The sequence below is a fragment of the Mustelus asterias genome, chromosome 10, assembly GCF_964213995.1.
Source record: "Mustelus asterias chromosome 10, sMusAst1.hap1.1, whole genome shotgun sequence".
Lineage (NCBI taxonomy): Eukaryota > Metazoa > Chordata > Chondrichthyes > Carcharhiniformes > Triakidae > Mustelus > Mustelus asterias.
In genome coordinates this window covers 9,500,335-9,527,577 of record NC_135810.1, presented here as the reverse complement: position 1 = coordinate 9,527,577, position 27,243 = coordinate 9,500,335, and positions in this window count along the sequence as shown.

Below are 27,243 nucleotides of genomic sequence, written 5' to 3'. Positions count from 1 at the left end.
AGGTGCAATATCAATACAAGTTGTTGTTGGTTTCTTTGTCGAGCTCGCCAGCATTGCAATACATAATGGAAAAGGCAGAGGGCAATTCAAAGGGCTAGGAAACTAAATTGGTGGGATTTGCAGAAACCTGTTTGTGACTCCTATTCCGCCAATTCCTTCGGGGATTTTCAATTGGGGTTAGGGTTATAACTCTGCTATCCAGTGATTTATTTATTTACCCAGTCCAATAATTGGTTACCATGGGGGGAGATTGTGGCAATCTTGCACACATTGGAAGTAATAAAATGAGACGCAAGGGCATGAGGAACAATCAAAATTGGTTCTCCTCTGCATGGCTTATCCTCACTCTGTTCACGAAACAGGCCCGAAATGAAGTGATAACAGAAGCTCCATCTCTCTAAACCAAATACTAAAACTGATGATTTGTACAGTTCTTTCTTTCATTCTTTGCTTTTTATATTTTGCCTCTAGGACTTGGAACCTTTCTTTCATGAAAGACAGGTTTATTAACTTGTCCTCCCACTTTGAAGTTTTGTGCATTTGATTTTCTTCTGTCCGGTTCCCTTTTAAAGTTTCACCATTTAGTGTGCATTTTCTCACCATCTATCTTTCTTCAAAATGCATCACCACGCATTTCCCTATGTTATGTTAGGCATCTGGGGCCAGATTTTCCTGTCTCTAATCAGAATGAAATGGAGTAAGGTGGACAAGAAAGAAATGTCATTGGTGGTCTGCCCGTCAGTTTGCCATTTCATAAATCGTCTTTTTATTAAAGATTATTTATTTTTGTCACATGTGGGCTTACATTAACACTGCAATGAAGTTACTGTGAAAATCCCCTGGTCACCACACTCCAGCACCTGTTCGGGTACGCTGAGGGAGAATTTAGCACGTGTTTCGGACTGTGGGAGGAAACGGGTGCACCCGGAGGAAACTGATGCTGACATGGGGAGAACGAGGAGACTCTGCACAGGTAGTGACCCAAGCAGGGAATTGAACCCAGGTCCCTGGCGCTGTGAGGCAGCGGTGCTAACCACTGTGTCACTGTGCTCCCCAGATAGGGAGAAGGAGGTGGGGTGTCAGGGAAGTGAAGGTACCTGCCTCATTAATTGGGAGGATTTAGATCATTAGGCAGCTCATTAAGAGCCCATCTCCTGACTTCCCGAGATCATGATGGGAGTGAGTGGCCACTACCAGCTCTCTGAAACTGTCCAGATGCAGCCTGGTAGGAACTCCAGCAGTGGAACTTAAACAGATTTATTCAACGTGGAGAAATCCGAGACTGGACAAAAGGTACTGAGCAGTAATAACATTTTTCTAACCAACCATTACCAGCATGCCCCCCTGGGTGCCTAGCCAGTATGAAGGTGAAGATCCTCTCAATGTTTTAGTGTCACTCATAGATGGCAGTCACAGCAATGACTGCGAATCATGCCGGAACATGTCCCTTTTCCTTGGTTTCCGATGAACAGCGTCCCTACTCAGCCATTACCTATGCAGCAGACCCAGCTGTAACGTCATTAATGTCTAGACCCAGAAATACTGACCTCTTCCTGAATGATTTTCTTCTTCTCCTCTCTCTGTGTTGCCCTTTCCACCTCTGCCTGTTTTCACATTGTGGGCGAAATTCTCCAGCTGTGCTGGTCTAGAAGCCAGAAATTCCCATCTGACTGTCTGTGGGGTTTCACATTGTCCGCAACCTGTCTGCTAAAATCCCAGTGGCGGGCAGGATGGGAGAATTCTGACCTGTGTTTCCATCTGTCCACTTACTACCATCACGTTCCAGTTCCTCTGCTTGTAGCTCTCCTTTGTGTCACTAGTTTTTTTCTTAACTTACTTCCTGTTGGTATTGCTTCCAGGTCAAGAGTCACGAGGTCACACGGACCAGTGTACCGGGCCGCAAGCTGGTATCAGTTGCGGGCTTATGACCTGGAATCAAACCCACCTGCCGATTCCCACCTCCAGGGGGGCATTCTGCTCTTAGTTCCCGATCTCGTAACATATCTATGTCCAAGTTCCATGCAAACATTTCTTTTAGGATATCATAAACCTTTGAGAATCATCTAATGCTGTGAGTCCAGACTCACTGCCCAGTTTTTGAAGGTAATGAAAGTCCAGAAACCAAGAAGATAACATATCAAAAAGTGTGGTTGAAAAGTAATATGAATTCAGGGAATAAAGACTAGCAGATTATAGAATGGCTGAATGTGAATATCATTACTGCCCTAATTATGTTTTAATCATAAAACCATTGCATGAAGTATGATAACCTTGTTTATATGGAAATCATATGAGTTCTGAAATTGAAAAGTACTTTACATTCCATGGACAATTAACAATACGTGATGACCTTTGACCTGGAAGCAATAGAGTGAGGCAAAAGTTGTAATTTCTTCACAAGGTTTGTGAACCCATGATTGCTTTTAAGAATGTGGGTGGCACGGTGGTACAGTGGTTAGCACTGCTGCCTCACAGTGCCAGGGCCCAGATTTGATTCCTGGCTTGGGTCACTTTCTATGCGGAGTTTGCACATTCTCCCCGTGTCCACATGGGTTTCCTCCAGGTACTCTGGTTTCTTCCCACGGTCCAATAGACATGCTGGTTACATGCATTGGCAATGCTAAATTCCCCCTCAGTATACCCGAACAGGTGCCGGAGTGTGGCGACTAGGGGATTTTCACAGTGACTTCATTGCAGTGTTAATGTAAGCCTACTTGTGACACAAATAAATAAACTTTAAACTTAAAAGGCCTTTTTAAAGAATGTGTATCAATTGTCAAGGGAGGTATTGTATTTTTCTTGGGATAATAAAAAAATGGTCCATGTGACCTTTTGACTTTTGACCTGGAAGCAGAATCAACAGGAAGGAAGTTAAAGCACAATGGACACAAAGGAGAGCCACATGTAGAGGAGCTGGAGTGCATGAAGATACTAAGTGGCCAGATGGAGACACATTGAGAAAGCATATAGAAGTAGAAAGGGCAATAGAGAGAGAGGAGAAGGAAAAAAATCATTCAGGGAGAGGTCAGAACATAGAACCCTACAGTGCAAAAGGAGTCCATTTGGCCCATCGAGTCTGCACCGACAACAATCCCACCCAGGCCCTATCTCTTTAACCCCATGCAACTATCCTTGCTAGTCCCCCTGACACTAAGGGGCAATTTCGCGTGACCGATGTGTTTCTGTTTGGCAGAAAAGGAATCTGGAACTCTTGGAGGAAATGTGCGAGCTGGTCAAAAAGACCTAAAACTTGGAAAGCTATGTGATGAATTCAGGATGTTTAAGAGCTGGGTGTTTTCTCAGAAGTGGCCAAACTGTGAACCGGGTGTTATTGGTTGGTCAGTTGAAAAGGAACAGTGGGAAGATACACCATTAGGACTGTCGTGACCCGGGGGAGCGAGTTTGCGTAGAAGTGTGTCTTGTCGATGATAATCCTGCCATGAAACTCAACGGTGAAAACTGTTTATAGGTAAGACTCCTCGCATAAATAAAGAACATTATCTTATGGAACTTTGTAGCTATACAGTGCAACATTTATATGAGGTTGGGGGTGAAAGGAGTATTTGTGTTTTTTTTAAGAATATATCTTTGTTGTGTTGGCTATTTAAAGAAGAAAATACCTTTAGTCTTTAAAGTATCATTTTCCTGTTAATTCATGAGTAATTTGTGTTGCTTCTGATTTGTGTTAAAGGAAGAGCTTCAAAAGGTGACTCTTTTTTGGTAATTATTTTATTTATTATTGTCAGATGTATTAGCATACAGTGAAAAGTATTGTTTCTTGCGCACTGTACAGACAAAACATACCATTCATCGAGAAGGAGATGAGAGAGTGCAGAATGTAGTGTTACAGTCATAGCTAGGGTGTAGAGAAAGATCAACTTAATGCGAGGTAGGTCCATTCAAAAGTCTGACAGCAGCAGGGAAGAAGCTGTTCTTAAGTCAGTTGGTACGTGACCTCAGACTTTTGTATCTTTTTCTCGACGGAAGAAGGTGAAAGAGAGTGTGTCCGGCGTGCGTGGGGTCCTTAATTATGCTGGCTGCTTTGCCGAGGCAGCGGGAAGTGTAGACAGAGTCAATGGATGGGAGGCTGGTTTGTGTGATGGATTGGGCTACATTCACGACCTTTTGTAGTTTCTCGCTGTCTTGGACAGAGCAGGAGCCATACCAAGCTGTGATACAACCAGAAAGAATGCTTTCTATTAATCTCTTCATTTGGGGGTCATTCAGTAAATTTGGTCATTTTGGTTATGGCTTGCCCAAGTGGATTGTGACAAATATTATGAATTCTATTTGGAGTATATTTCAAAATTACAAATAGCCCCTTTTGTAACATTAGTGACAGTGTACTGGGTTCCACTGTTGAGAGATCCACACTCAGATACCAATTGAAATGGTATTCAAAACGATATTCTCAATGGTTGCATCTGCTGATTACGTTTAATCAGACTTGGTGACACATGCCCTGATAGCAGCTTGCTCCATCTCTCACAACAGCAACAACAACCTGCATTTATATAGCACTTTTAATCCAACAAAACATCCCAAAATGTTTCACAGGAGCATTATCAATTAGTGGGCAGGTGTTGTGAAATTGAGTTTGTAAAGATATAAAAGAATTATAAAAAATGCTAGCGGGAAAGAAAATAGTGCGTGGTCCCTTTAAAAGCTGTTTTTGAGTTGTGTGCTAAATGTAGAGTACACACAGACTCCAGGTTGCAATACTTGTTTCAAAAGGATTGAGAATCAGGGTTGACTTGGCAACAGGTTTTTGCATTCTGCCAGCCGATCAGTTTAAGAAGGACCATCAACTATTAAGAACCTTATCAGATTTGAATTTGATAGTGTTGTTAGTATCAAACCAATCATGCTGCAAGAAAATTGCAAGACCATGGCAGGTATAAAAGGCCAGAACAACAGCCATTTCTGGACAATATCTTGGGAGAAAAACATCTTCAGAGGCCAAGGCAGCCAGTCAAAAAGCCATCATTCATCTCCAGAGCAGCTCCCCACCCCTGCCAGTCTAAATATCTATTCAGAGAATTATCTAGCTATCTAACAGAGGGCTATCGAGTCAGAAAGATCTTACAGACAGTGGACAACTACAGAAGAACTCCAAAAGCTTCTGAATTCCATCCAGCCTGGTTGTATAATTTATTTGTGAGTGACTAAAATTCTGTTAATACTGTTTTGTTAACGAATGTTCCTTGTATTATTCGATCAGCATTGCAGCCGAACCATACCTTAATTAATATGTTACTTGTTTAGTTAAAGTTCCTCGTTATTTAGATAAAATACCTTGTTAATTATTCGTTTAAAGCGAATGTCAGGCCTTTATATTAATGAACAGCTAACCATTAATTAAGAACCTTCCCAAATAATTGTAGCAGATTGTGATGCGAGGTAAAGGGGATTAACCTCTGTGTCGTAACGATAGAATTCTCTGGCCGTGCATGCCCCAAGACCGGAAATTGTCATCTGAGCTCAATGGACGTTTCAATGGTCTGCCGAACTTTCAGTCTCGCCCGCTACGATTCCCGCATCAGACGAGACGGGAGAATTTTGGCCAGAATTTGAAACCATAAACCACTTTGATCTTGGGGTTGGCCATGAAAATCTTGGTTAGGAAAGTCATTTTTTTAACCAATATGTTACAGGGGGAGAGAGAGGGACATGGAGAAGTTAAAGGAGGAAATCCCAAAGCTTAGCGCCCAGGCAGCTGAAGGCACAATCACACACAGTGGAACGACAGAAATCAGGGATTCACAAGAGGCCAGAATTGGAGGAGTGCGGATCTCTTGGGGTTTTTTATTTGATTTGATTTGATTTGATTTATTATTGTCACATGTATTAACATACGGTGAAAAGTATTGTTTCTTGCGCACTATACAGACAAAGCATATCATTCATAGAGAAGGAAACGAGAGAGTGCAGAATGTAGTGTTACAGTCATAGCTAGGGTGTGGAGAAAGATCAACTTAATGCAAGTTAAGTCCATTCAAAAGTCTGAGAGCAGCAGGGAAGAAGCTGTTCTTGAGTTGGTTGGTACGTGACCTCAGACTTTTGTATCTTTTTCTTGAGAGAAGAAGGTGGAAGAGAGTATGTCTGGGTGCGTGGGCTCCTTAATTATGCTCGCTGCTTCGCCAAGGCAGCGGGAAGTGTAGACAGAGTCAATGGATGGGAGGCTGGTTTGCGTGATGGATTGGGCTACATTCATGACCTTTTGTAGTTCCTTGTGGTCTTGGGCAGAGCAGAAACCATACCAAGCTGTGATACAACCAGAAATAATGCTTTCTATGGTGCATCTGTAAAAGTTGGTGAGAGTCATAGCTGATGCGCGATTAATTCACTCGGGAGGCTAGATCGTACCCGGGAATAAAGGCTTTTATTCGCAACAAGAATAGAGCATACTGCTTAACAATACAATCCCAGACTAAGGGGTCATTAGGAAGTGCAGTGACCTTTATACTCCTATAGGAAGGCGGAGCCAACCAGAGTGTACCACAGAACAATACCAACAGGTGGAACACCCCAACCCTAACCCCAACGGTAACAAGAGTAACATATGTACAAGTACCCATAGTGATAACCATCTATGGTTCAGTACCCATAGTGGTAACCATCTTAGGTTCACCACAATAGCTGACATGCCAAATTACCTTAGTCTTCTGAGAAAGTAGAGGCGTTGGTGGGCTTTCTTAACTATTGTGTAGGCATGGAGGGACCAGGACAGGTTGTTGGTGATCTGGACACCTAAAAAATTGAAGCTCTTGACTCTTTCTACTTCGTCCCCGTTGATGTAGACACGGGCATGTTCTCCTCTGCTTCCTGAAGTCAATGACAATCTCCTTCGTTTTGTTGACATTGAGGGAGAGATTATTGTATAAAGGACTGGAGGTGGTTATGATGATAGAAGGCAGGGAGGATGGCTTGGGTGGGGGCAGGGGGATGCTGTTGGAGGCTGGGGATGATAGGGGCAAAGTACAGAGCAGCACTGGCAACAGCTATCAGACGTCTGGCATCCAAACTGCACTTCCAAGCAACAGAACTAGAAATACACAGAGATGACAGAAACCAGAAATTCAGACGGGCCAAAAACTATAAAAAGATAAAGTTTCTATTTTTTGAGTACAGTCAGCTATTAACAAAATGGTCTTCATTTGTCATTATTAATTCATGATTTCTTGAGCTCAAGGATATAGTGATCAATTGCTTCAAATTATAGGCATATTTTCTCAATTTCTTTCACTTAGTAGAAAGCAGGTCTGCGGTTCTACCCTAATTGAAGGTTCATATGTTTAATTCTATCACAATTGAAGATGTTTTTTTAATGAACAAAGGCGATCAAAGCTATTTTAGGCATTTACTTCAAGTGTTTTTTTATCCTAACGTGTTCATTACCCTACCTATTCTCTGTTCTTACCTCCACGTGTTCCATTCTTAGCACAGAAAGACTTTCATTAATCAAGATCGCAACTAAACTGCTCTTAAAAAAAATGACAAATTCCAGTTGAGTGCAATTAAATGTGTTTTAACTGAAGTAAAATCATTTCACCAATATTTAAAACCAGTATTAATTGTATGCAAATTTATAGCCCATTCATGCCCGTGTGTCATGCTAATGCATGGGTGGCAATGGTTTTTTTTTGTTTTGAAAACCAGGGGACCCAATAGTCATCAATCATAAGTACCATAGACAATTACCTGAACCACAATGCAAGACCACTGTCAACTAATGTCAATGATGTATAGGTTTCACCTTGAAGTGTGGTGCTGTTGTGTTAAAATGCTGCTTGGCTAAGGACAATGTTATCTTCAGCTTTTCTCATTAGATGCTACAATGTCAGATCAGATGCAAATGCCTTTTCTTGTCATCTTGGATCTTGTTTGTCTCTCTTATGGGGGACCATGAATTGGATTCAATTTGAATTGAATTTTGGGGCAAGCAGGGAGATGGATTAAGGGTTTGCCTGGACCATTTTGCACATTGGCTTTATAACTTGAAGAATGGAGTAAAAAGATGTTTTTAAAAATCATCTTGATGATTCACTTCTCGGCCTTTTGGCTAAGATCAAGCCCAAGATGGGGTGCGATGCCTTATCTTGTCAGCCTGGATCTTGTTTGCCTCTTTTGTGGGGACCATGAATTGGATCCAGTTTGAATTTGGTTTATGGAGCAAGTAAGGAGATGGATTAAGGGTTTGCCTGGTCCATTCTGTGCATTGGATTTGTAACTTAAAGAATGGAGTAAATATTTTTTTAAAAAATCATCTTGATGTATACTTGCATCGAGATAAACATCAACAGTGACTGGTTGTCCCCCAACTCAGGGAAAGATGCTCTTCGATGGTCTGTCAGTGTAGAGAAATGCCCTCAACTGAGTGTTGCAGACTGACGCATTCCAAGGTTCAGCACTGCTTGCTGAGGGATGCACTAACGTTTGGAGCAGCCACTGTAGATGTACAACCACGACAGATGCGCAATGGAGAAAGGCCACTATCTAAAACCTTTCAACCATCGTACACCAAGGGGCTAGAAGCTGTTTGATATCACCTGATAAGGAATGTATATTTTAAGTATCAAGAGTGTGATAATTATACTAAGGCACCTCAGTGTGGAATACACTATATGGCGACAAGTTGAATTTTATTGCACTTTCTGTGACTTTCAAATAAAAATATTTTCTAATATACTTTTATAACTGCAGGAGACAGTGGCGTAGTGGTAATGTTGCTGAATAAGTAATCCAGAGGCCTAGACTAAACACACCATAGCAGCTGATGGAATTTAAATTTAATTAATAAATCTGGAGCGGGATTTTCCGGCTGTGCTCGTCCCAAGACCGGAAAATTCCACCCGAGGTCAATGGACCTTTGCGTGGTCCTGTCCCGTCTGCTACGATTTTCGTGGTAGGCGGGACGGAAAAGTTCCAACCCTTGTCTCAATAATGGTGATCATGACAACTATAGTCAATTGTCGTAAAAAACCCATCTGTTTCACTAACGTCCTTTTTAGGGAAGGAAATCTGTCATCCTTACCTGGTCTGGCCTACATGTGACACAGTAAGAAGTCTCACAACACCAGGTTAAAGTCCAACAGGTTTATTTGGTAGCACAAACCACTTGGTAGCACAAGCCACTGGCTCGTGGCTTGTGCTACCAAATAAACTTGTTGGACTTTAACCTGGTATTGTGAGACTTCTTACTGTGTTTATCCCAGTCCAACGCCAGCATCTCCACATCATGGCTACATGTGACTCCAGAGCCACAGCAATGTGGTTGACTCTTAACCACCCCTGGAAATGGCCCAAGCAAACCACTCCGTTCAAGGTCAATTAGGAATGGGCAGCAAATGTTGACCTGAGCAGTATACGCCCTCACCCCATGAAGGAATAAATAAATTTTATGAATTGAGTACATTTTTGGAAAGAAAATCTTGATGTTTAATAATCAGCTGGGAAGTCTGACTGTTGGTTAGCTTTAGAGAAGGGTTTTTCTTGGGAAGAATGTGAGGTCAGATCTGTTCATTGAAAACAAGAAGAGAAAATGCTGGAAAATCTTAGCAGGTCTGCAAGGAGAGCAAAGAGCCGACGTTTCGCGTCCACACGACCCTTTGTCAAAGATGACCCTTGATCATCTGGACTCAAAACATCAGCTCTTTTCTCTCCTTGCAGATGCTGCCAGACCTGCTGAGATTTTCCAGCATTTTCTCTTTTGGTTTCAGATTCCAGCATCTTCAGTAATTTGATTTATCCACTGCTCATTGAAAAGCTGTGCCTTACAGGCATACATTTACAAACTCCTCCACTTCCATGATCACATTGCAGTTGATTTAACATAGTTGAACCCATATGCCTTCTTTGGATTAATTGGCCCTGCAGGGTTAATTTGGCACCTAATTACACTATATTTTTTAGTGTAATTTTTTTTGTTTACCGGTGAGGTTTTTTCCCCAAGGCCAAGGTGATATTATTTGGCCTCAAACATTTTCTCAGAAGATTCCTTATATCGAGTAATGAGGACAAAACAAGCACATGGTGCCAAAGTCTTTACTGCAAGAAATAACTAGAATAATCATGAGCTGAAGGAGGGTTTTCTGTGGCGATCAATTAGCTCAGAGAATTCAAATTACAGAGGTTAAAAGTGGGCAAGAGTGATTATTTTCTACTGAAAGTCACAGAAGCTTAGAAACTGTTCATATTAAAGAGCTTGCGTCATATGTCTCTTACTGTTTTGCATGGTTGCAAGCCTTGATAAATTAGAATCCTATATTTTACTTGAGCAAACACTGATGAGCTAACAGCTGCCACGGGGATGGCACAGTGGTTAGTACTGCTGCCTCACAGCGTCAGGGACCCAGATTTGATTCCCGGTTTGGATCACTGTCTGTGCGGAGTCTGCACGTTCTGCATAGGTTTCCTCCAGGTGCTCCGGTTTCCTCCCACAGTCTGAAAGACGTGCTGGTTAGGTGCGTTGGCCATGCTAAATTTTCCCTCAGTGTACCCGAATAGGCGCCGGTGTGTGGCAACTAGCGGATTTTCACAGTAACTTCACTGCAATTTTAATGTAAGCCTACTTGTGACACTAATAAATGAACTTCTAAAGCTTTAAACAATTGGAGCGCAATGGCAGATAGGTTTCATCCCATTTATCAGGCTTTCTTGAAAAAACAAATCCTAATTTTACAGCCCCTATCCCATCTGGTGGGATGTTACAGTCCCGCCAAAGTTAATGGCAATTTGAATGGCCTGCTGCATCCGTTGGGGGTGACGCACCACGACGGGACCATAAAACCTTGGCCAAAGTACCAGTTAAATGTGGGAAATATTTTCCCAGTGGTAGTAAACATGGACTTGGTTGCAGAATAAGCTGCAGTCGATGTTGAAACAATTTGCTCTCTCCTACTAAGATATGAGCAGTCCCAAATGTCCTCGCCTGATCTAATGGCATGTACAAAACCTCCAAAGTTTTTAATTTAGCTATTAAAAATAGAAAATTCTGGAAAACTCTCTGCAGGTCCAGCATGTCAGCATCTGCAGTGATAGAGAAACAAAGTTAAAGTTTTCAATATGGAACTGGAAGATGTTAGACATATCAACAAGTTTTAAGCAAACTCAGAATTGAGGGAATAAGTAGGGTGGCTGGGATGCACAAGAGGCCATCTTTTTTAATCAAAGTGTGTGGGTGGCCAAATTGGTCTGTGGGTGGAGTAAGAAGAACATTGGAGGGATCGGGAGACACTAATATACAGGTAGATGCCAGAGTTATTCAGTTTTATTCAGAATAACAATCTCAAATAAGTTAGACAATGGCACCAGTGGAATAAAAGAAGCCTATCTTGTGCTTGTGATTTCTGTTTCAAGTGAGACATTGCGTACTTTAATTCTATGCATGCAAAAGATTTTATAAAGCTCTGTGGTCTCAGCCACTCACCTCAGACTTAAACATTGGGGGGCGAGGGGAGGCTGTTGGATGCCCTGCAGCAATTTGGGGGCAGCATTAATTAATTACTTTTGCCCTTTTTATTTGGAAGGAGGCCCTGCCTAGGAAGCCAAAAGAGAAAATGCTGGAAAATCTCAGCAGGTCTGGCTGCATCTATTAAAAGCGAGCATCTGACCATTTGTGGAAGGAACGTCAACCACGTTGCTCCTGCGGCGACCGGAAAAGAAAATTCGGAACGGTCTAGCAGATTTCTGGTTTTGTTACACTCGCAGTAATTTATCAAGCTGCTTTAAATACTATGACACAACCTTGAGGCACTAGAGGTGAAATCCATTCTAATGTATTATCTTCAGTTGAAGTGTGGGCCTGCCTTTAAGGCTATGAAAGCCTGAACTGAACATTGGATGAGTTCAATGAAAGGTTAATTGTTATTCAGGCTGGAGACCAGAATCCTTAGCTATGGTTAGAGAGAGATGAACTAAGTGCCTGCAACTATTTGGTGTAGTGTATGCCTTGACAGCTTTTCTGTACGTTGGCAATCAATGTTATTGTCTTCATGTTTTTTTAAGTCTGAATTGTGACACAAATTTAAACAGATAGAGAGTGTGACATCTGGATTGTGATCCGTTCCAAAGATAGCTGTAAGGCTTGGGAAGGAAGCAATGGATGTGAAGCTATTTATATATTAACAGTTGTGGGATTGCTTATGTTAAGCCAGATGGCATGTGGATTGTTTTATTGTCTCCACAATATGGGCGCTAATCTGGGATGGAAAGTTGCATTCCTATTGTAACACCCTTCATTCAATGGGATATCTATCAGATGGGTTTGTATCAAGATTCTGATTTCCTCTCCCCAAATGCACGAGCGTCTTTCTCCCCCTTTGTCTCTCTGATGAGCTTTTCCATTTCCACAAGTCCCAGCAGTGCAGCCAGCAGCATACGAGAAATGGCCGGGATTCTCCATCCTCTCCCCACCCCTGCCCCCGCAACCCATTTTGCAGTAGTGCAGGACATTAGCCGATTGCAGGGTGTTCCAACCCCACTCTGTCAGTGGGATTTCCCGGAACCCCCGGTGGGAGCTGGCCGTAGGCAGACCGAACAATCCTGCACATAAAATTTGAGGCTCGCACATGCCAACCATCAGCATTTCACCTCAATGACAACAACAGGTGAGATGATGGCCTAGTGGCATTATCACCGGACTATTAATCCAGAAACTCAGCTAATGTTCTGGGGACCTGGGTTCAAATCCCACCATGGCAACTGGTGGAATTTGAATTCAATTTTAAAAATCTGGAATTAAGAATCTACTGATGACCATGAAACCATTGTTGTTTGTTGGAAAAACCCATCTGGTTCACTGATGTCCTTTAGGGAAGGAAATCTGCCATCCTTATCTGGCCTGGCCTACATGTGACTGCAGAGCAACCACAGCAATGTGGATGACTCTCAACTGCCCTCTCCAAGGGCAACTATGGATGGGCAATAAATGCTGGCCAGCCAGTGACGCCCATGTCCCACAAATGAATTAAAAAAACTTGTATTTATATAGCACCTTGAATGTTATGAAATGCCCCAAGATGCTTCACAGGGACAAAGATACAGCACCAAGCCACATACAGAGATATTGGCTCTGATGACCAAATGCTTTTGGTATTGACATCTTTAGCAGGAATAAGGTCTCTCTCCACCAACATGGTTCCTACAATGATTCCTTTAGTTAATGGAAATGATTAGAGAATACATGAAGATTTCTGAGAACGTCAATGGCCGAGATTGAACAAGAGGTCCTTTGACATAAGAGGGGGAAAGTACACGGCAGTGGAAAAGGAAGAGGCAACAGAGGAGGTGGCAGCATGTAAGGGTGGGGGGGAAAGAGGGAAAGAAGGAATGGAGAGAGAACATGATAGCTTGCACTGAGAGGGCAGCTAATTATTAGACCAGGAAAAAAGCAGACAAAGGGTGAGGAGAACTAAGGGAATGAAAGTGTGTGAACACAGTGGCATAGTGGTTAGCAATGATGCCTCACAGCGTCAGTGACCTGGGTTCAATTCCGGCCTTGGGTCGCTGTCTGTGTGGAGTTTGCACATTCTCCCTGCCTCTGCAGGGAGTGCTCCGGGTGCCCCAGTTTCCTCCCACAGGCCAAAGATGTGCGGGTTATGTTGATTGGCTGGTGGGGACCAATGTTCTACCACTGCCCCTATTTCTTATGCACTGAATGAATTGGTAGAAATAGTTTACTCTGCTAACAAAAAGAGATTAAAGGACATCCTTCCTCTGGTATAGCAACTGATGGGAATTTTCCTTGATGGAGGCCACAGTAAACTAACTGTGTTGTCATTGTTTCTGTACATTTTTGAGATAAACCACCCTTGCATAGCCTGTCAGCTCCAGGTAGCACATCCAATACAATCAGGAGGGCACGGGTGGAGAACATGATGGGAGGCCCAGAAATTATACCAACATGAATTTACAGCAGGATCTTCTGCTGCTGCCCACCACGGTGGATCAGCAAACCCGGCAGATGCTGGCATGAACCTCATGGGACGCAGATGAAGATCCACCCCCACGTGAGAATCTCCACGATACCAGCAAGAAAACACATTGGCATGAAGCATGTGTGAATAATGTGGGGTGTAAATGTTGGAACTCACCTGAACAATGCCTGGGGCTGCCTCTGGAGGCCACCTGCAGCCTGGAACACCTCAGCAACTGGCTGTGGGGAGGGGGGAAGCATCTGCTGATGGACTTTCTGGATTTGCAGTCCTGGAGAAATTCCATCTTCCAGCCCGAGAGTGTTCCTGGAGGTCCATCATCTTCTTCATTTTCAGATGGTCAATCGTCTTCCTTCGATAGGGGGTCAGTGATGTTGGGCACGTTTTCAATCTGACGCCCGGATGCAATGGCGGGCTACGCACCATCCAGGCCTGCCCCGCCACGGAATATGGAACATCCGGGTACGTTATTAATGAGTTTCGGGCCAAAGGATTTGGTGTGTCTTCCCAGCAGCCTCTGCAGCGGGAATCATTCCTCATTCTTGTCCCCATCGTGGCAGTTAGTCTCAAAATGGGAGAATTCCACATTGGGGTACCAACACATGAGATGCTTATTGATAATTGCTCAGTGTGAAATTATTGATGCAAAGATAAAATATTCCCCAATTATCCATGTTTTGATGTTCAGCACAACAAGCATGTTCAATCGGCAGTAACACTTTACCCGGAGGCAATAGATTGTTTCAGAAGACTAATCATTTTTGTGCATAAAGTATGTTTCACTAATTGTATTTTTCTCTTTTGTTTGCAATAATTTGCTGAATGAATAATTAAACAAACTGCTGGAAAAAAAACACTACTTATTTATATCCAATTTGCAAAAATCCCAATCTAAGCACAATTTGAACTGAAACAATAAGCACTTTGCAATTCACCCGCAAGAAATATACAAGGATTTGATGCTTGACATACTGGAGACCTTGTAGTGCAGTGGGTAGTGTCTCTGTCTCTGAACCAGAAGCTCTGGGTTCAAGTCCCACTCCATTTTGATTTGATTTATTATTGTCACATGTATTAGTATACAGTGAAAAGTATTGTTTTGTTGCGCGTGATACAAACAAAGCATACCATTCATAGAGAAGGAAAGAACTAGAATTACTACAGTGCAGAAGGAAGCCATTCAGCCCATCGAGCCTGCACCAACAACAATCCCACCCAGGTCCTATCCCAGTAACCCCACATATTTACCCTGCTAATCCCCTGACACTAAGGGACAATTTATTATAGCCAATCCACCGAACCTGCACATCTTTGGAGTGTGGGAGGAAACCAGAGCAAACTCACACAGACATGAGGAGAACGTGCAAACTCCACACAGACAGTCATCCGAGGCTGGAATTCAACCTGGGTTCCTGGCATTGTGAGGTGGCAGTGCTAACCACTGTGCCATCATGCAACCCGCAAAGGAGAGGGTGCAGAATTAGTGTTACAGTCATAGCTGGGGTGCAGAGAAAGATCGACTTAGTATAAGGTAGGTCCATTCAAAAGTCTAATGGCAGCAAGGAAGAAGTTGTTCTTGAGTCAGTTGTTACGTGACCTCAGACTTTTGTATCTTTTTCCTGATGGAAGAAGGTGGAAGAGAGAATGTCTGGGGTGTGTGGGGTCCAGGACATGATAGCCAAGGAAGGTGCATTTGTAATGCGGTCAAATGGCTTTGAGTATCAACCTGCTTCCAACATGTGGCAGGCAGTAAGACTATGAGCAACTGAAACTGCGGAAGGCAGGACCCTCTGGATTTAGGGTGACCGTGGGAGTGGGAGACTGCACAGCTGGGGAGATTGTGCTCAGAGAGGGCTTATGGTTGCTGAGGAGTGATGGTGGTAGGGGGCAGAATGTTATCGGTGGGGTGTGATGGTAGACTGAGGAAAGGAGTTCACAATTATGGAGGGAGAATTGGAGGACAGCAGAGATAGTTGGTTGGCATGGCAACAGAAGCAGATAAGCTATTGTGAATGGAGACAATACTCCTGGTCCACAATCAGTGCTGTAAATTGCATATATTATCCATCCCTTTTTGCCTATTTTACCTCCTAAGCTTCACCTCCTTTCAAGACCCCAGAAACTCGGTCAGTATGAATGACAGTAGAAATACTGTTATAAAGTGGAGGCATGCCACCTCCTTAAAATCTTCGCTCACGGGCTAAACTCTGAGAACATCTTGACCCCAAAACAAATCCACCAACATTAAAACAAGATTGGATGGTATGGTGAAAGCAAAACACTGCGGTTGCTGGAATCTCAAACAAAAACAGAACATGCTGAAAAAACTCAGCAGGTCTGACAGCATCTGTGGAGAGAGAATAGAGCCAATGTTTCGAGTCTGGATGACCCTTCGTCAGAGCTGAAGTCGAGGAAAATCAGACAAGATTGAGACAGTGAAGGTGGGTGGGCTGGGGGAATTGTAATTTATAGGAATGCCATTAATAAAAAGGTAAAGGGAATGTAAATGGTGGTGATAAAAGCTAGGATTTTTAAAAGTTTAACATTTATTTACTAGTGTCACAAGTAGGCTTGCATTAACACTGCAATGAAGTTACTGTGAAAATCCCCCAGCTGCCACACTCTGGCGCCTGTTCGGGTACACTGAGGGAGAATTTAGCACGGCCAATGCACTTACCCATGGTGCTGAAAGCTTCCATTAAGAGATTGGAATGTGTAAATGGCAGAACAAAGGTGCAGAGTGTAGGAATGTGGCAGATGGCCCTATTGGGGTGAGGTGGATGGTACAGTGTCAGTTTGAGATCTTAAAGATTTATTTTACTTTTCACCAATAATCAACCTATCAATTTGTGGTGTGAATCTTATCTCCTGCATCTTTTCCAAGAAAATATCTTTCATTTTTGTGTGGGCACCCTCTGAGAAGGGTGAAAATCTCGCTGAACTTACAAAATGACAACAACCTGCATTGATATGGGGGAATTTAATGAAACGTTTAATTCTTAACATCCCAAAGTGCTTCACGGGAATGTTATCAAAGACTAAGCTGCATAAGGTAATGTCAGTTCACTAGGACGTACTTTTTAAGGAGCGTCTATAATGATTAGAGACAGAGAGAAGAAAGAGCCAGATCAGTTTAAAGAAGGCACATCAGAGATTAGTGTCCAGGGTGGCACGATGGCTCATGGTTAGTGCTGCTGCCTTGCAGTGCCAGGGACCTGGGTTCGATTCCTGGCTTGGGTCACTGTCTGTGAGGAGTCTGCATGTTCTCCCCATGTCTGCATGGGTTTCCTCCGGGTGCTCTGGTTTCCTCCCACAGTCTGAAAGATGTGCTGGTTAGGTGCATTGGCCATGCTAAATTCTCCCTCAGTGTACCCGATCAGACGCAGGAGTGTGGCGACTAGGGGATTTTCACAGTTACTTCATTACGGTGTTAATGTAAACCTACTTGTGACAATAATAAATTTTTTAAAAGGCAACTAAAGGCACGGGCAACAATGCTGGAGTGATTGAAATCAGTGATGCACAAGATACCAGAAATGGAGCATTGCAGGGATCTTGGAAGGCTGTAGAGCTGGAAGAAGTTAAGGAAAAGGTACATCGGAGATTAGGGCCCAGGGCGGCACAGTGGTTAGCACTGGGTTCACTTCCGGCCTTGGGTCACTGTCTGTGTGGAGTTTGCACGTTCTCCCCGTGTCTGCGTGGGTTTCCTCCAGGTGCTCCGGTTTCCTCGCACAGTCCAAAGATGTGCGAGTTAGGTTGATTGGCCATGCTAAATTGACCCTAGTGTCAGGGGGTTTAGCAGGTTAAATATGAGGGGTTATGGGAATAGAGCATGGGTGGGATTGTGGTCGGTGCAGACTCAATGGGCCGAATGGCCTCCTTCTGCACTGTCGGGATTCTATGATTCTAAATAGAGAGGGGTGAACCATAGAGAGATTTTCAAGCGACGGTGAGAATTTTAAAATCACGACAGGGTCAGACCAGAAGACATTGCAGATCAGCGAGCAAGGGGGTGATAGGTGAATGGGGTGAATGGTGAATTAGTGTGAGTCCAAGTTTGCAGAGACTGCAATGTTGGAGGTCAATCAGAGGAGAATGGGAGGAGTGAAGTGGTTCCCAACGCATGGGAAATGGTCTAGGTGAGCTGAGACAGGGGCAGAGTCAGACAATGTTCCTGAGGTGTAAGTAGGGTGACCTTGAATATGGAGTCGATAGGAGGGTAAGCGCTCATCTCGTGGTCAAATAAGGTTCCATCAAAAGCCATTGACCTCAAATTAACAGGGATTTCCCAGGCTACTGCTGTAACTTTGGTAATGTCCTCCAAGTCGCATTAAAGGCAGTTTGCATTGTTTCTCTGCTAGTGTCCCACCAACGTTATTGTGGGTGGCCTCCTCTGAAATTGAAGCGGCCACCTCTGGATAATGCCATGTTTGCATGCCTTTCTGGGCTGTTTTGAGAAAGGTAAATTGATCAATATGCTGTTGTGCTCTGCATCTCTCTTTCCCAACTCTGTTCAGTGCATTTGGTGGTCAGGTTTTGAGATTGTTACAGCTGGCATAAGATGTCATTCTGGCCTCCGTGTCTATTCCATTTTCCACGTGTCACCTGCCAGAAACAGAAGAGAAAGGAAAAGTATTTGGACACCAGCGGGACTATAGCATCGCGATGGGAGCAGAGCTCCCAATTGCCATTACAGCATCAAGGGATTAAACTGGCCACAATTAAATCATCTTCATTTTGCAGAAGAGTGGTGTCTGTGGAGGCGTCCAATTCTCCAAGGATGCAGCGAAACTTTGCAGTGTTCTTCAGGGGGACCTGCGGCTATATACCAGACAGGCAGTAGTGAAGGAGCCAGCTGCCAGAAATATGTGTGCCTTCAGCTCTTTAAGAGGCCAGTGGGGATGTTTTGATTAACAACTGGAGCATCTGACAATGTGCATTTTAGCACATTATTGAATTTCTCCGTCATTTAAAATCAGAGAACAGGACACTTGAATTCTGAAGGTTTTTTTTCTACCGGACCGCAATTACCCCGAGCTATCTTTTCAAATGTCTTATGAAGCTTAATAGCGGTGATCAGAAGTAAAGAAGATCATGCACATCGCACAAGCACAGGCTGGAAATTGCTGTTTGCGCACTATTCCTGCGAGTCACTTTTCAAGGAGAAGTTATTCCTGCCGATTTGTCCACAATCTCTCACTTCTCAGTTTTGGAGTTCCCTCTCCCACACAGATGGCCAACCTTGAAAGAGGCCTTACTAATCCTCTAAATCAATTATGAGTTGCAACTCTGAGTGGGTTAGGCATCTGACTAACAGAGAAGCAAAGCCACTGCTACTTGACAAAATCACCGTAGAATTGCATTATTTAGTAAATAAAGACAATTTCACATGCCGGGCACTTCTCAAAACAAAAATCATTTACGAAATGTGGGCATCACTGGCTGGGTCCAACATTTATTGCCCATCCCTAACATTTCAGAGAGCATTTAAGAGCCAACTACATGGCTGTGGGTCTGGAGACCAAATAAGAATGGTAGATTTCCCTCCCTAAAGAATATTAGTGAACTAGATGGGTTTAAAAAAAAAATCATGGTCATTATTTTAATTCCTGATACTTACTGAATTCAAATTTCACCATCTGCCAGGGTAGGATTCAAACCCAGGTCCCCAGGTTTTGTACCGGATCTCTGGGTTACTAGTCTAGTGACAAGCCCATTTTACCACCACCTCCCCATCAAACTCTCCCACAAGGATAATGGAGTAATGCTTCCAGTTTGAGGATGAAAGCCACCCACTAACCCCAAATTACTTACTACCTGTTAGATTATTGGTTTAAAGCATGCAGCACCAATCATTATGTTTCCAGATATTGTGACTGCATATCCTAAAGGAAATCTGAGGCTCTCAGATTCTACAAGTTGCCACTGAAAGCATATAGAGTCAGAGAGGTTGACAGGATGGAAACAGGCCCTTTGGCCCAACTAAATGCTGCCCTTTTTTTTACCACTAAGCTAGTCTGAATTGCTCGCATTTGGCCCATATCCCTCTATATCCATCGTACCCATGTAACTGTCTAAATGCTTTTTAAAAGACAAAATTATACCCACCTCTATTACTACCTCTGGCAGCTTGTTCCAGACACTCACCACCCTCTGTGTGAAAAAATTGCCCTCTGGACCCTTTTCTATCACCCCCCCCCCCCCCCCCCCCCCTTCACCTTAAACCAATGCCCACTAGTTTTAGACTCCCCTATCTTTGGGAAAAGATATTGACTATCTCGCTGATCTATGCCCCTCATTATTTTATAGACCTCAAAAAGATCACCCCTCAGCCTCCTACGCTCCAAGGAAAAAAGTCCCAGTCTATCCAGCCTCTCCTTATAACTCAACCCATCAAGTCCTGGTAGCATCCTAGTTAATCTTTTCTGCACTCTTTCTAGTTTAATAATATCCTTTCTATAATGGGGTGACCAGAACTGTACACAGTATTCCAAGTGTGGTCTTACCAATGTCTTGTACAACTTCAACAAGACATTCCAACTCCTGGATTCACTGTTCTGACCAATGAAACCAAGCATGCCGAATGCTTTCTTCGCCACTCTGAGCACTTGTGACTCCACTTTCAAGGAGCTATGAACCTGTACTCCTTGATCTCTTTGTTCTATAACTTTTCCCAATGCCCTACCATTCAATCCGGCCCTGGTTCAATCTACCAAAATGCATCAACTCGCATTTATCTAAATTAAACTCCAGTTTAATTATTGCTCCAGCAAAACAATGTACTTACTCCTTAGAAGTGTGCTCGGAGTGGGAAATTTGAAATAAAAAACAAGTCTCAAGGATGATACCATGCCAATACATTCTGGCAACTTTCACCCAGTGCAGAATATTGGAAATCATATGCATCTTGCACAAAGTATTTAAAAGTCAGGGATGTTAGAATAGAAACCAACAGAAGATGACAAGAGATGAAATTGAAGAACTGGATATGAAAGTATCATAACTCCAGGAATCAGCTGTAAAGGAACAGTGCTTTATTACACAAGATAAAATAAAGGAAGGATGTGGAGACACTGGAAAGAGTGCAAAGGAGATTTACCAGGATGCTGCCTGGTTTGGACGGTAGGTCCTATGAGGAAAGGTTGAGGGAACTTGGGCTTTTCTCTTTGGAGCGGAGAAGGTTGAGAGGAGACTTGATAGAGGTTTATAAGATGATGAGGGGGATAGATAGAGTGAACGTTCAAAGACTATTTCCTCGGGTAACTAGGGGGCATAACTATAGGGTTCATGGTGGGAGATATAGGAAGGATGTCCGAGGTAGGTTTTTTACTCAGAGAGTGGTTGGGGTGTGGAATGGACTGCCTGCAGGGATAGTGGAGTCAGACACTTTAGGAACATTTAAGAAGCTATTGGATAGGCACATGGAGCACTTCGGGATGATAGGGAGGAAATAGCTTGATCTGGGTTTCAGACAAAGCTCGGCACAACATCATGGGCCGAAGGGCCTGTTCTGTGCTGTACTGTTCTATGTAAAACAAAAAAAAAACACAAGCCTGTCGTGAACGCAACAGGTTCCATCCGGGACAATACAATACTGGACCCACTCAGGGTCCTGTTTTAAACAGGGCTCAGTATACGAGCTCCACCTGGTTGGTTAATTACCAATCACCAGGAAGCTCGTACTCAACAGAAAGATCAGTCAATGATTCCCCATGCAAGTCTTGGTGGCTATCACAGAAAGTATAGGAGAAGTGTTGGCATAATCACAAGCAGAAGCTGTGGTCTAGATTTTGAGGGATGGGGAAGTGGAGTTGTTTGGGGGGGAGGGAGGGGGACGCATAATGCCAGCTACCTCAGAATGAAAGTCAGTTCCAAGCTAACTGACTTTAAATATGCTTGCCCCACGGTAATAATCCACTACTGGCAGCATGAACATGTTGAGGGTTTGTCCCCACCCCTCCCCGTCACCCCAACTCAGTGGAGGAAGCCCCGCCTTCAATTACTGCCAGTTAATCTGCTAGGGCGACAGCTGTAGCAATCCAAGCATAACCCAGTAGTGGGCGCTGCAAAAGAGGATATGTCCACTGGGAGAGGTAAGACTGGGGTTTTGGACAGGGAGGGACTGGGGAACCAGGAATTAGGGTGAGGGGAGAGATGGGGGGAGGCTGATGGGTGATGGGGAGCGGGCTTTAGATGCCAGGCAGGGAGGAACAAAATGGGGAGGTAACATTTGTGGGCTGTGCCTGATGCACACAAGGTACCCCTTGAATGATGATCCCTTTCTCCTCCCCACTCTCCACCACCTGCCCAGTATTTCATGGAAATGGAGGTGGATTGAGAAGCTTCAGTGTGGGCAATAATTAGCCACTTAAGGTCCTCAATAGGCTTAAGGTTGGGCAAGTTAGTGGGTGCCTTTCCAAAACCCCAGTATGTTGGGGGTGGGTTAACCACCTGACATATTTGATGTAACCCCACTGCTGAAAACATGCCTGGTGGGATGGGGGGTGCATAAGATCCAATCCAGTGTTTGTTTTGTTTGGTCTCTGCAGTGTGGACATGGCCAGCATAGATTGTCCATCCCTAGTTGTCCTTGAGAAGGTGGTGAATTACTTTTGTGAATCTCATGTGATGAAGGTACACCTATAGTGCTGTTAGGTTGTGGTTGCAGGATTTTAACACAGCAACAATGAAAGAACAGCAATTATTTCCAAGTACATGACTTGAAGGGGAACTTGTAGATGACGGTGTTTCCATGTGCCTGCTTTCTTTGTTCTTCCCGGTTGTAGGAGTTGAGTTTGGAAGATATTGCAAGAACCTTGGGGAGTTACATCTTGTAGATGGTGCACACTGTTGTCACTGTGCATTAGTAATAGTTGAAGGTGTTGGCTATCAATTATTATCCTCCGAGATGAAGTATCAGTCAAGGGGGTTGCTTTATCCTGGATGGTGTCAAGCTTCTTGAGCATCGTTGGAGCTGCACTCATGCCGGCAAGTGGAGGATATATCAATGTGCTCCTGTTACTGCGGCATTAATGTTCCTTATTCTTGAGTGACATTTTTTTCCCTTCATATTTCACACATTTGGTCTGTGCGGTGTAGGCTGCGACCTTGTAAAGTTGTATAACGTACAGCGGATAAAAATCATTTTGAAAAGCTAGTTGGGAGACATTGTACGATAAAGCAAGGCTGTAATCAATTCAGACATGAAATACTGCCCAGAGTTACTAACAACATGTGTGAAGTGGCCAGGGGCTGGGGATTGCAATAGGTGGGGTGGAGTTCTCTCAATTTAATAACTCACAGTTATCCCGATACAAGACAGCATAAAGGTGAATTTTCTTTAACACTCACCCACCAAAAAGAAAAAAAAGTGTATATCTAGCCGTTTCTTGAGCCTACCTTTACACACCAGTTCTACACACAGTGAGTTCTTCCCTCCCAGGGCACCCTCCTCTCATTCACAAGTGGGGTTCTCTCTTTGTCGGGACTCAGTGCTCTGCCTATATAGTCTGATCCTTGTTGCACCTATTCCTCATCAGTCTGCCAAACACTTGGAGCATTGCATACAGTTTTAGTCATCCTGTTATTGAAAAGACATCGATAAACTGGAAAGAGTGTAAAGAAGATTTGAGGATGTTGCCAGGACTAGTGGGCCTGAGTTATAGGGAGAGGTTGGCCAGGCTAGGACTTTATTCCTTTGGAACGTAGGAGAATGAGGGGTGCCATTATTGAGGTGTATAAAATCATGAGGGGCATAGGTAGGATGAACGCACATGATCTTTTTCCCAAGGAAGGGGAATTGAAAACTAGAGGGCCTAGGCATCAGATGACAGGGGAAAGATTTTAAAAGAACCTGACGGGCAACTTCCTCACGCAGAGGGTGGTGCGAGTATGGAATGAGCTGCCAGAGAAAGTGGTTGAGGCAGGTTCAATAGCAACATCTCAACCCTGCCCAATAGGAGAAATTCCTGGCTTCAACCTCCCTTGTAAACAGTGGACAGCATTTCAATGGATCCGCATTGAGTTTGGTTGAGGGACAAGCAGAAGTACGATTGTGCCGATACATCACCCGCTCCTCGCCTGCTAAAAGGGCTAGGGGGACCCTTGCATCCTCTGGAATGGCCCATGATTATGCTTGGCCAAAAATAAACAGTTTGCCATTGCCTTCTGCAGCATGGCTGACCAGGAAACTCTCCAACACTTTACTCTCTGTAATCGGGTGTATTGGAAGTATTTACAAGTTGATAATCAATCTGTGTGACTGCATTGTGAATACAACATCCATGGCCATTGAGACCTGAGGTGAGACTTGAACACAGGGTTACTGGCTCAGGAGTAAGGACACTACTACTGTGCAACAAGACCACCACCCCCAGACATCACATCAACTTGCTCTCTAAGGTCTGTTGCAAGAGGTGCTTTTTTAAATTCATTCCTGGGACATGGGCGTCACTGGCAAGGCCAGCATTTACAACCCATCCCTAGTTGCCGTTAAACTGGGTAGCTTGTCAGGCCATTTCAGAGGGCAGTCGACAGTCAACCACATTGACTGTTGCTTTGCATGGGTTGCTCTGCGTGGGTTGCTCTGCGTGGGTTTCCTCCGGGTGTTCCAGTTTCCTCCCACAGTCCAAAGATGTGCGGGTTAGGTTGATTGGCCATGCTGAAAAATTGCCCTTAGTGTCCTGAGATGCGTAGGTTAGAGGGATTAGTGGGTAAATATGTAGGGATATGGGGGTAAGGCCTGGGTGGGATTGTGGTCGGTGCAGACTCGATGAGCCGAATGGCCTCTTTCTGTACTGTAGGGTTTCTATGATTCTATGCTGTGGCTCTGGAGTCACATGTAGGCCAGACCAGGTAAAGACAGCAGATTTCCCTTCCCTAAAGAACATGAGTGAACCAGATGGGTTTTTCCAACAATTGACAATGGTTTCATGGTCATTCGTAAATTCTTCATTCCAGATATTTTTTATTGAATTCAAATTCCACTATCTGCCATGGCAGGATTTGAACCCCGGTCCCCAGAACATTAGCTGATTAATAGTCTAGTGATAATACCACGAGGCCAGCGCCTCCCCCAGTTGGCACTTCAGGGGGCCATCGAATAGTTAACCAAACTAGACATTCCATTATAAATGTCTAGGGTAACAATAATAATATTCAATTCCCGTGTACTCCACCACTTGCTTATTGTGCCCCCAGGAATGTAACGAATTACGATACAGCTAAGTCCCTATTGCTGAATTGCCACCGATGTGAATCGTTACACTGACAGCAGTTTGATATTTTACAAACAAGTAATGAACCAAAAAATACCATTGATTATGTTGAATTCAAACATCAGTAATTTTGGAGAACATTAGCAATCCACTGATTTGATTATATGTAAATTTACTGGGACCAATATATAATACTTTCGATCAAATGACACAAATAGAAATGTGTTTGATCCAAAGATGTGTGGGTTAGGTGCATTGACCATGATAAATTGCCCCTTAGTGCCCCGGGATGCGTAGGTTAGAGGGCTTTGTGGGGTAAATATGTGGGGTTACGGGGATAGAGCCTGGTGGGATTGTTGTCCGTGCAGGTTCAATGGGCCAAATGGCCTCCTTCTGCACTGTAGGGATTCTATGATTCTATAATTTCCTTGGCACTTGTCATCTATCAAAAGAGGCAATAAAGCTGTTATTTAAATATAATGCATCATGTTCCACACAGTAGTTTCATCTTATTTTTTGCCCATTCTAGGTTTGGGTATATTTTAGCTGCATCATATTCCAAATAATCTTCGAAAGAACGTAACATAAAGTTTGCAACCTCAATTCACATGATGCCACAAAGCAATTTAGATGCAATTTAGATGCAATTGAGGCAAGAAGTGAAATCTTAAATCTATAAACTATATTGAACATCTTGGCCGCAAAATATCCTCTGCCGCTGACCCCATCAACCTCCCAGTCAGTAAATCTCAGGTGTTCACTCGAGCAGGGGTCAGTTTTGAAATTGTGACTGCTTTTGGTCTTGCAGGGTTGAGGTCAGGACTCAAACCTGGAACCCTGAACTTTTCTGCCAGTTTTCACCCCAGAGTCGCAGCCACACAATAGGTTCCAGGCCAGACTGTTCCCTCCCAAGCAAAACCTCTGAAGGACCACGGACTGATTTAGTAATTGAAAGAATCTGGTACAGAGTTAACCAGGAAGGGGGCGATCAGGAAATAACACACATGGTTATTAGAGAGAGGCAAGACAAGCAGATTTTTTTTAAAAAATGCAGCGAATTGAGATGATTTGAAATGCACCTTAGGAAAGGGTGTCAGAAGCAGGTTCATAATTACTTTCAAAAGACACAGTGAGAGATCTCACAACACCAGGTTAAAGTCCAAAAGGTTTATTTGGAATCACCAGCTTTTGGAGCACTGTTCCTTCATCAGGTGTTCCTTCATCACTCAACTGATGAAGGAGCAGTGCTCCGAGAGCTTGTGATTTCAAATAAACCTATTGGAATTTAACCTGCTGTTGTGAGGCTTCTTACTGTGCCCACCCCAGTCCAAAGTTGGCATCTCCACATCATGATCTTCAAAAGGAGATTTGGATATCTACTTGAATGACACCGAGGGAAGGGGAGTGAGATTCATTGATTCCCTCTTTCAAAGAATCATAGATTCCTACAGGGCAGAAGGAGGCCATTTGGCCCATCGACTCTGCACTGACCACAATTCCACCCAGTCCCTATCCCCACAACCCCATGCATGTACTCTAGCTAGCCCCCCCCCCCCCCCCCCCGACACTAAGGAGCAATTTAACATGGACAATCCACCTAACCCGCACATCTTTGGACTGTGGGAGGAAACTGGAGCACCCGGAGGAAACCCACGCAGACACAGGGAGAACGTGCAGACTCCACACAAACAGTGGCCCAAGCTGGGAATTGAACTCAGGTCCCTGGCGCTGTGAGGCAGCAGTGCTAACCATTGTGCCACCGTGCCGCTCTTGAGTTGGCATGGGTATGATGATCCACATGATTCCCTCCTGTTCTATATTGTTCTACAATTCAATGATAAATTCTGCCTTTAGAGAAGGGGGAATCGTTTAAAGTCTATGTTGGAACATACATCTGGCAGGTTGCTGAACCCGAGTGGATTGAATGGAGATGATCCTCCAGGAGGTTTCAGGCTATGACCTTTAAACTGAGATTTGTACTGCCCAACTGAAGAGAGGTTCATAGAATACCGACATTGCAGAAGGAGGCCATTTGGGCCATCGAGCCTGCACCGACAACAAGTTACTGTGAAAAGCCCCTAGTCTCCACACTC